This window comes from Triticum dicoccoides, chromosome 4A (assembly GCF_002162155.2).
Source record: "Triticum dicoccoides isolate Atlit2015 ecotype Zavitan chromosome 4A, WEW_v2.0, whole genome shotgun sequence".
Classification (NCBI taxonomy): Eukaryota; Viridiplantae; Streptophyta; class Magnoliopsida; order Poales; family Poaceae; genus Triticum; species Triticum dicoccoides.
Genome location: NC_041386.1, coordinates 146975358 through 146985071, shown reverse-complemented (window position 1 = coordinate 146985071; position 9714 = coordinate 146975358). Strand labels below are relative to the sequence as shown.

At 42.2% G+C, this 9714-nt stretch overlaps 1 long non-coding RNA gene across 6 annotated transcripts in view; it reads right to left on the bottom strand.

Annotated features, from left to right (window-relative positions):
• Positions 1-5186: 5186 nt before the first annotated feature.
• Positions 5187-9714, bottom strand: part of LOC119285473 — a 5759-nt gene continuing 1231 nt past the window's right edge. For 2 of the 6 annotated variants that reach the window (XR_005139493.1, XR_005139498.1), the window contains 5 exons: positions 8567-8801; positions 7107-7183; positions 6485-6665; positions 5575-5888; positions 5187-5455 (listed from right to left, as the gene is read on the bottom strand). This is a non-coding gene — a long non-coding RNA (uncharacterized LOC119285473). Of the gene's footprint in view, positions 5456-5574; positions 5889-6484; positions 6666-7106; positions 7184-8566; positions 8802-9586 lie in introns of all 6 variants that reach the window. The other 4 variants (XR_005139497.1, XR_005139495.1, XR_005139494.1 and 1 more) reach the window with 4 other exon arrangements.

Here is a 9714-nt window from a genome sequence, read left to right as displayed (position 1 = left end):
CTCATTGTGAACAACGGGTCCAGGCATTTTAGCTCAGTTTGGGGTAGAGGTTGTGCTGTGTTGGGTTGAGGCTAGCGTGCCCTTTTTATAGAAAAAGGGGACGGAGTCTTCCTTCGCACGCTTGCGAATGAGACATTTTAGGTGTCATTCACTGGCGTGTGATCGACAGGCTAGGCTGATAGGTTAGGCACCGACTGCCAAAAGGTGTCGAGGTCACTATGTGGCTATCTTACACAAGAAGCTTGGCCGGGGTTAGGTTAAGGTCTGGTGGGTTGATTTACCTAGGTTTATTGACCTGGCCAAGATAGGATTAGCCAATGGTCAGTCTGGCTCTGATACCAAGGTTGTCGGGACCGGATTTTCAGGATATTAATTTCTCAGAAAATGGCCCTTATGCTCACCAGCCCCAGGATTACTGTTAGCTGATGAGACACCAACTTGATACAGAAACTCCAAGCAAAATACAAAATGAGTAGTACAAGACCAATCTGGCCTATTAGTACAACAAATGGTTTCTAGTGGTTGATGGCGGAAGTGGTTTGCGGATCATCAGCGTCTATGGGACTCCATTTCCCACAGGAACAGCTGACCTGGATAACTCCTATCTTCACGAGGCTGCTATCACCATTGCGTAAGTTCCGGGGTTGTCATCGCGACGCTCCTCTCCACGCAAGAAATCTGGCCAAGATAATAGCTAGGGACAAGCCAGTGAGTACTTTTGAATGTACTCGCAAACATTATGAACACACGTATAATATAACAAATGATAATCATGCTCTGAATTATTCTATGATCTCACGTCAGTCAAAAAATAAACATCCAGGATTCACGCAAGCAGGTTAATCACATACAACATGAATATGTAATAAGGGAGTAGAAAAAAGAATGCACCGACTGAGTGTCGGAAGCGACGCCTCGAAAGGTTAATAATATAAAGCATGCCTCAGTCGGGCGTCTGAGCGACGTCACATAAAGGGCTTATAAAGGAAATAAGCGGCAAACATACCACAGTCGGGCGTCTGTGCGACACCACATAAAGGGCTTATAGAGTAAGTAAATAACAAGCATGCCACAGTCGGGCGTCTCAGTGATACCACATAAAGGGCTTATAAAGTAAATGAATAACAAGCATGCCACAGTCGGGCGTCTCCGCGACACCACATAAAGGGCTTATATGAGAGTAATCACAATGAACATCCAGGAGGTAGAACCGTCCCAGGGATGCTCAATAATTCAAATAAATGTAAATGGTTAGTTCATAATAATAATAATCATAGTCATCACGAGTCACAAGTCATGATCCATGTTCTGGTTTAGCAATTGTTCCTCCGAAGACCGACACTAAGACCGACACTTGACCCATCCCAGACTGTAGTCCTTAACCATGGACACGGCTATTCGAATAGATATAATCTCTGCAGAGGGTGTACTCTTTACCCACGAGTAACGGATTCCTTTAGTCCGTCGGGACTAATTCCGTCTACGGTCTTTTAATTGAAAACACACCTGACTGCACACACCAGCCTAACTTACCGGTGTCTGGAATCACACATGACACCCGTTAAGCGAAACTCTAAGTGGGGAGGCTACAACCTCGACTAGCATGGGATCATAAAATTTATAACGCGTGCAAACTAGGGGAGCTACCCCCTTCGGCTCCAACCGAAACACCCATGCCCCCGGACCAGGTGGCATGCCTACCGGATGCAGCCGGTATCTTCCACCATGGCCTCTCTGTACGGTGTGTGCTAGGAAGGGGTTGACAACTGACTGAACCGCACCCTACCTATGGCAGGGACAAGTGGTAGTACGAGACAAGTATGGGAGTTACTGGAACAAGACTCGATCTATGGTCGACTCAGGAGGTTAAAGCATTACCTGCATGGTAAGTATAAGAAGTATATTTCGTACCAATCAGACAGAATCACCGCTCATCGTACCCCACCATGCCTTACCGGACATAACCGTCTCGACGAAGAACTAGGGACAAGCTCGTGTCTACCCAAGACAGAGGCTTTCCCGGATTCCTTCCGGTGGGCATGAAAGGCATAAGAGGGTGATTACTATCACAAGCATATCAAATTTTAACCGCAAGAAATCTTCATTTGCGCACTCATGAGTATGATCATATCGTCACATAAAATAATGAATACTTCGTGTCAAGATGGTGTTGTACCGTATCAAACAACACACAACAATATTATGCCAGGGTTCAGAATGCTTGCCTTCAAGAGTATGCAAGTGGGGGTGCACTTTTTGAAAGTTGCCTTCTCTCTCCAAAAATCCTATTTAAGAAAATTTTGAATTAACACATAGTTTCAAAACCGTACAAAAATTGCTTGGAAAATTTTCAAATAAATATGAAAATAAACTAGACAAAATTCAAGAAACAACAGAAAAAGAATCAAGTCAATTGGACTTATATTTAAAAAGTTATAGCCAGTCAAAACTCTGTTTTTAATTAAAACAGAAAAAGAAAATGGTTCGAATGAAAATACGTTTTTGGGGCAGGGAAGACGTACTCTGGGTTTTACGCTTTCACTTAAAAACAGCGCGGGCCGTCGCTGGGTCACTGCCAGTGGGTCCCTTGGGCCCACTGGTCAGGTTTGACCAGTCGCCCGCATTTTCTTCCTCCTCTGTCAGAGAGGAGGCGAAGCTCCGGCAATCAACGCCGGTGATTGGTGGCTTCTCACGGGGCTCCGAGGGCAGGGATGGATCCGCCAGTCCCGGGCGGTCCTCCCAGTGGTTGCTAGGTTGGCAGGGCTGGAGGGAGTCGCCGGCGGCGAGCTCCGCGACGGAGGTGGCTTCAGGAGGATTTGGGGGTTTGGGCTACGGTGGTTCTCGGTCGAAGCTGAGGGGTGGGGTGGCTCCGCAAGGTCAAGGGGAAGAGGATGGGAGCACTGGATGGACGGGGGAGGTCCTGCTTGCGACGAATTGAACCGGAGCGTGGCGGCGGTCGAACTGGCCGGAGATGAGGAAGACGGCCTCCCTTCGTTGATGGCTGGCTATGGGGGCGCTAGTGAGATGGCTTGAGGCTGCCTCGGGGTCTAGACGAGCTCGGGGCTCCTTTTTATAGCGTGACTAGGTCGGTTCCGCGGCAGCCGTGGATAGGATCGACGACGGCAGTGGATAGGAATGGCGAACCGCCGTTCTGTAGCTTGCAGCGCGACGTGTCGAGGCTGGGGATGGCGGTAGAGGCTAGCAGACGAGCGGGTACTGCTTCAGGGGCGAGCTGGCGAGCGAGAGTGGCTCGGGCGGCGCCGTCCATGGCAGGAGCCTGCTATGGCCGGCCGCTAGCTGCCATGGCCGACCTGACGGCGGCGCTGTGGGGCTCCAGGGGCGGCCTGGAGGGTTCTGGTGAGCGGGCGAGGCCGGGGCGCGGCCCTGTGGGCGAGCAAAGGCCAGGGGCACGACGCGACGGCTCGGCTACGTGCGCGTGCAAAACGTGCGCTCTGGGCGTGCCTAGAGCACGCACGCTACGTGTTCGGTAAAATGCCAAGGCATGCCAGGAGGCTTGGATGGGGTTGGGGATTAACAGATCTAGGTTAGAGGTAGCTAGGAGTTTAGTGGACATGCTGGTTAGGCAAAGCAAGTAGGTCCAATGTGCAAACTAAAAACCATGTCAAATCTGACCATGCACACAAGGTGCTTGACAGAAAGCTATGGTCATCTAAGCATCTCTTGGGGTGGCCAAAAACTCCAGATCATAGTCTCTTTAGATGACAAAGAGGGTGGCAAGGTTAGTGTCAAGAACAAAAACTTGTTAGTGCAAGTTTTTGAGAAAACCAAATCTGGACAGAATGAAAAGGGCATTATTGCATGGACCAAAAATACTCCAATGGGTCCAATCTCCTGGACTTAAGGGTTTGGTAGGGTGGACTATAAGCAGGAAAAAGCTCATGGGCACTAGAGCAAAATAAACTAGGGTTCCAGTAGAAAATGCCAAACTGGACCAAAGAGCAAAAGAGGCTGGTTTGCTCAAAATTTTCAAAGAACATTAATGGGTTTTTGCATAAAGTTGAATTATACACTACTACTAACATCCCCTAATTTTGGTGGAAGCTTTAAAGAAATATTTAAATAGGTTGTAGTGCAATTTTACAAACTGGATCAGATTTGAAAATTTGGGGTAGAGCTCAAAATTTCCAAATGACTAAAAGAGATTTTTGCATAAAAGTGATGTGGGAGCATCCCATGACATCTCCAAATTTTGGTGAAACTTATAACTAATTTTACCAAAGGGTTGTAGTGCAAAAGAGGCTCCAAAACTTATGAAAAATCATTTCTAAAGAAATAAAGCTCAGGGAAAATAATTATGCAAATAAATCCACTGATAAAAGAAATGTTTTTTCTTGAGAGGGTAAACAAGTCCAACAATATTTTTAAAAGGTTTTCACTTGGGGTGAACACTCCACAATATCAAGGAAAAGAGTGGTTCTGAAATCAAAAGATAATTCCACAAAAAATGAAAATTTAATTTCTTGGCAAAATTTTAATAAACACTCATGATTAAAAAATTTGGGTGTTACAGGTCGGGTCGCTATAAGATGGTATCAGAGCACATGTTGACTGTAGGACGTGACCCTGGAAATTAGGAAGTCCATAGAAAAGATTTTCTCTACAACTTCATTTTCAAAAGATCTTTCACCTCTCTTCTCTTCTGAGCTTATTCAAATACTAGTTGACTCTTTGCGCCAAATGGCGCAGAGACCCGCTGAAGCCATGTTGTCGATGAAAATAGTTTCATGCTGCAATGGTGCAAAGACCCACTGAATCCATGTTCAGCATGAAAAGAATTTTCATGTTTTAGTTGGTTTAGTAGTGGGCAAGCACATATGATAACAAATTTAGCCCCTTTAATAAAAAAGAATGGAGGCTTGTTGTCTACAGTGAGATATACCTACACATTTTAATTTGGTAGGAGAGTCCCATTTCAAGACCATGTCATGTTGAAAAAAATGTGTATTTTTCAGAACACCATATGCGCTTTGAAAGTACTCCATTTATCAGTAGGTTTAGTTTTGAGCAAGCACGTATGGTAACTATTCTAACCACTCAATATAAACAAAATGAACGGAAGCTTGTATCAAGGTAACCAAAGTTCAAAAGAAAAAAGTGTTGTGTGTGCTGGATTTCTGATGATTTAGGTCTTGGAAGACCTGAACAGGCAAGCATAGTATTGCAAGTAAGAAAATGTGAAACATTGCTAATAACTTGCCTCATATACATGACAGTTTTAGGTCATACAAGCAGCGGGTTACAAGAAAAACAATCGATATGTGATGAACCAAGCCTAAGTCAAATAGGTAATGCCAATACAACCAAATTCATTACAATAGATGGATTTCAGTCCTAACACTGGAATGTAAATAAGCATAACAGAAGTGAATCATAGAACGTGGTTTATACAAAGCACGATAGTCTTCCTGTGAGTACAACTTCTACCACACATAGCCTGTAAACAAAAGAAAAGATAACCATGAGTTATTTGTACTTATAATAGAGTAACATCACAACAGTTCTACTTATCCGCGCTGTTACGTTGCATATATATAAGAGAAGCCGTGCATGTACCTAGCTAGAACGAATCAGCCCATAGCATTTTTCAGACTCATTTCGTGTCCTTGGTTTCTCAATGCTGCTCTAACTGTAGCATGTTATCTCTGTTTTCACCGTGGGTATCATGAATCCTTTTGCTTACATAGCAGCAGGGTCTTCCGACATGGTCTCATGTAACAGCCATACGGCTGTATTATCTCCAAAAGATGATATTGCTGTATGCAAATAAACAGTCAAGCACATCATGCAACTGTCACATTTTGCTTCAATACTCAGCCACTAATATCCAACATCATTATGTGAGGTATTTTCACCATCGGTGGAGCACCCTGTAGGTTTTAATGACATGCCGTAAATTTGCAGAAATTTACAGGGAAACCTAAGACATTTTAGAAATTACTTCATACCCAAGACATAGAACAATTGGCATGCCATCCTCAAACTATATTCTTTATAGTCATAATAAAAGCTATCCAGTGTGGAGAAATAGGTATGCTGATTTATAAGACGCTCGCCACAAAATTTGATTATTAGTAGATGATGCAGGACCCAGGGAAAGCTGATTACACATTTGTTGACTGTCTATTGACCTGTGTTGTGATGATAGCATAGAATGACAATCAGAGTAATTGCTTAGCACTATTATTAGGTCTCAGGCTTCTCCTAGGTGTGTACCTATTTCTGAAACGTACATAGGCTAGAGAGGGAATCCATGATAGAACGAATATAAAAAGTTATAGTCTCCTTTGTCCGAACTTCAAAGTAAATTAGTTAAAGAAGGATTCGGAGAGCACCTACTAATAAGCAATTGCATCTATCATGGTAAATAAGCACATCACATAAGGGACATCCAACATCTGTTTTTATAAGCTGCAATCATAGAACTGATTCTCATCCATCATCATCAAATTGAAAGAGAAATTACCTGTTAGTCGCTGGACAGCCGCCGAGGTTGTATCATGGGGTCTGAGCAAGAAAGGAGGCAAAGGATCCATGTATGGTTTCGTCTGGTCGACAGGAAGATATATATAGTAAGAAATGATACAGCTGAATATATATATATATAGAAGGCCCACTATTTGATCCAGCCGAAGCTTGTAATGAGCCTGCAGGCATCATCCAGACATATGTATAGTAATCAATGATATAAGTTTATCACAATATCTCAAGTAACAAAGAACTGGTGAACCGATGATTTAATGAAAAATCCTTGAATGTGCAGATCCAAACAGTAATAGCAAGTTAAAGATCAAGTTGGACAGGGTAACGTCTAATTGGCATCACCCTTTTTATAAAAGTCAAAAAGATCTTAATTGGCATCACCCATGCGTATGAAGCTGCTCAGTACAACTTAACTGGATTCACTGACTTGAGGTAACAATGAAGAAAGAAGAAAACATTCATAAAATGCAGATTCTCACTTCTTTGAACATATTACACGACTCGGCATCTTCTTGTAGGAAAGAACAAAGCAAATAAAGAACGATAAAATAAGAACAAAGCAATGAACAGAGCATCAAGGAATCAGTAGAACAATTTCAGCTCACCCATGTCGCGCCACCCCGCGGCTGACCTTCATGTTCAAATAACCAAGTATATCACATCATTTCTGGTTCATATACCCCTGGAAAACACAATGGCATCAGTTAATGGCGTACACATATTTTAAAAAAACTATGAGCATATTTTCACTAACAATACATACACCAACACCAAAATCAGAAGAAACAAAATTGAGAATATGGCAAGTGAACTTGGCACCCGATAAATTTGACAGGCCAATGTATGACAACTTGTCATGTCCATATGGCAAAAAGCGATACTTGACACAAATTAATTTATCTGTAAAAATGACATAAGGAATGTACTCAATAAGCATGCTAAGATACAGTCAAGCGTCGAATGGGTTACTTCGATTCTGATATAGCAATTACACAAAAAATATAGTTCATAACAGCGGTGAAAGCATTGATATATCTGAACACTTCATCATTTTACTGAAAATTAATATTTGTATGCCTTTTCTACTTGTGAAATATTTGTATTGTTTGACCATGATGTATTTTGTCTAAGTAGATGATGATATACTAAACTTACTGACAAGTGTCAAATTCTTGATTTATTAGACATCTAACTAAGAAATATACAGGGACAGTTAACAACATTACCGCTGCAATGCGCATATACTGCATTTAGACAACAAGTGCCGATCATCAGTCCCAACACTGAAGATTCATTTCATTTTATCATCATTTTATCTAGAATAGATAAATGCAACAAATGATAGGAGTTGGGCATCGAATGGCGCCAAATGGCACAGTGTCCATGCCAAACCAAGAGTAATTGAAAATAAATGCTTGGCAATTTGGCAATACCAACGATCCTTTTAGTAATGAAAATTGAAGGTTCAAACTATGCAATAGAGTTTTCAAAATGCGATCGTAAATTCTCTCTATACAATTTTCTGTGTTAGCTCAAAGTTAAAAAGGCCTATACTGATTTGATATATATATACCCCTTTAATTAAAATAAGTAAGCTTGTTCTGTACAATAAGATGTAGATGCACATTTTAATTCAGTACCTCGCGTTGGTAATATATTTATTTTTCACTAAGCTTTTGATTGATATCTTATTAAGGCGCAATGCCCAAATTCAATCCTGGAGTATTCTGAAACAGTTTGTGTTTCTTTAATATCTTTTCAGTTTTAGAAATTTAGGTGCTTGGTAAGAATTAGCTAAAAGCCCCCATTCGGACAGTTAGGAGAGGATGCTGCAATTTCCAAACTAAGTATAAATAGATATGTGATACACATGAAATAAATCATTATATCTCAGACCACACTAAAGTAGAACGAATCAAAGGTATGGACATAATAAAACTAAACTTCAGTTAAACAAATATGCATCAACACAGTAGCCATTCAGTTCATAGTTTACAGGGGAAAGGAATAAACAACTGCATTGCTTGCCGGTTCGCTAGTGTTGTACAATGACAAATGCCAATACCTTGTTCTCCAGGACCAGCAGCATGGTGGGGTCGGATGCACTCATCATCACTTCATGTGTGCGGAGCTCCCCAAGCCACACCCGTGGTCACCTCTCTTGCCGCCTATCCAACTCGCTGCACCATGCTCCGTGCTCACCGCGCTATCCGTCGACCCGCTTTGGTTGAGGCACCACCAGGATGCTCGATTTCGCACGGGTCTCCGTTTCCTTGTCTAAATCCCGTCCAGAAGCTTCCCTACAGAGAAAGAAAGAGCATCACTGCTGTAGCTACCCAGGGTACTATAAATAGATGGATGGAAGCAAGACTAAAAATAAAAATAATAGAGCAGATAGTTTATTTAGTATATCACTTTTCTTTTTCTTTTTGAAGGATTTAGAACGGCAGTTAGGACCAATAGAACTCCATTTTGCCGATCAGGTGTTTGAGCTGATATACCAAGTTAAACTATCCATGTTTAGGGTCATCCCATCAGGGCATTTGAAAAACTGCTATGAAGAAGAGTTAACTTCTTTAAGCAACCCTGTAGAGCGATGTATTTATCAAGGAACGGAACAACATTCAGAGCTGTATGAATATGCAGAAAAGTACACAAATACACAAGCAATCAAGTTGTTGTAAAGCAAAACTCAGATTGGGAAAGACAACTTCAATGATTCAGTGAAGTTACAGGAGTTTAGTTACCTACCCAAAAGAGTGAATTAATATGCAGTATAAAGACAAACTTATGGATAGGAAGGCCCATCCCGAAAATCCTACAATTGAAAGGAGGGAAACACATCAAGCAAAGGAACAAAAATCTCCTTTATAAAGGGGACAGGAGCTCCAGGACAAATCGATCCCTTTCTTGACAAGGAAAGAGCAAGGTACCAAACAAACTAAGAATGGCAAAAAAAAAAAATCTTTCTATGACTCTAGTCAGGTCAGAGAGCATCTCCTGAGCATCTGGTCGACAGAAATAAACAAAATAATTGCTCATAGACTGGAACCAACAGCACAACCGGAAGGGTGAAGAAGCTCACCCAACAACACAACCGGAGCATAGACTGGGCCCTATCACCCTGCATTCCCGGAGCCTCCGCTAGCACGCTCGTTTTCGCCGGGGTCTCCTAGTCTCCCTCCAAATCTCAATCGCCGGTTGAGCACCACG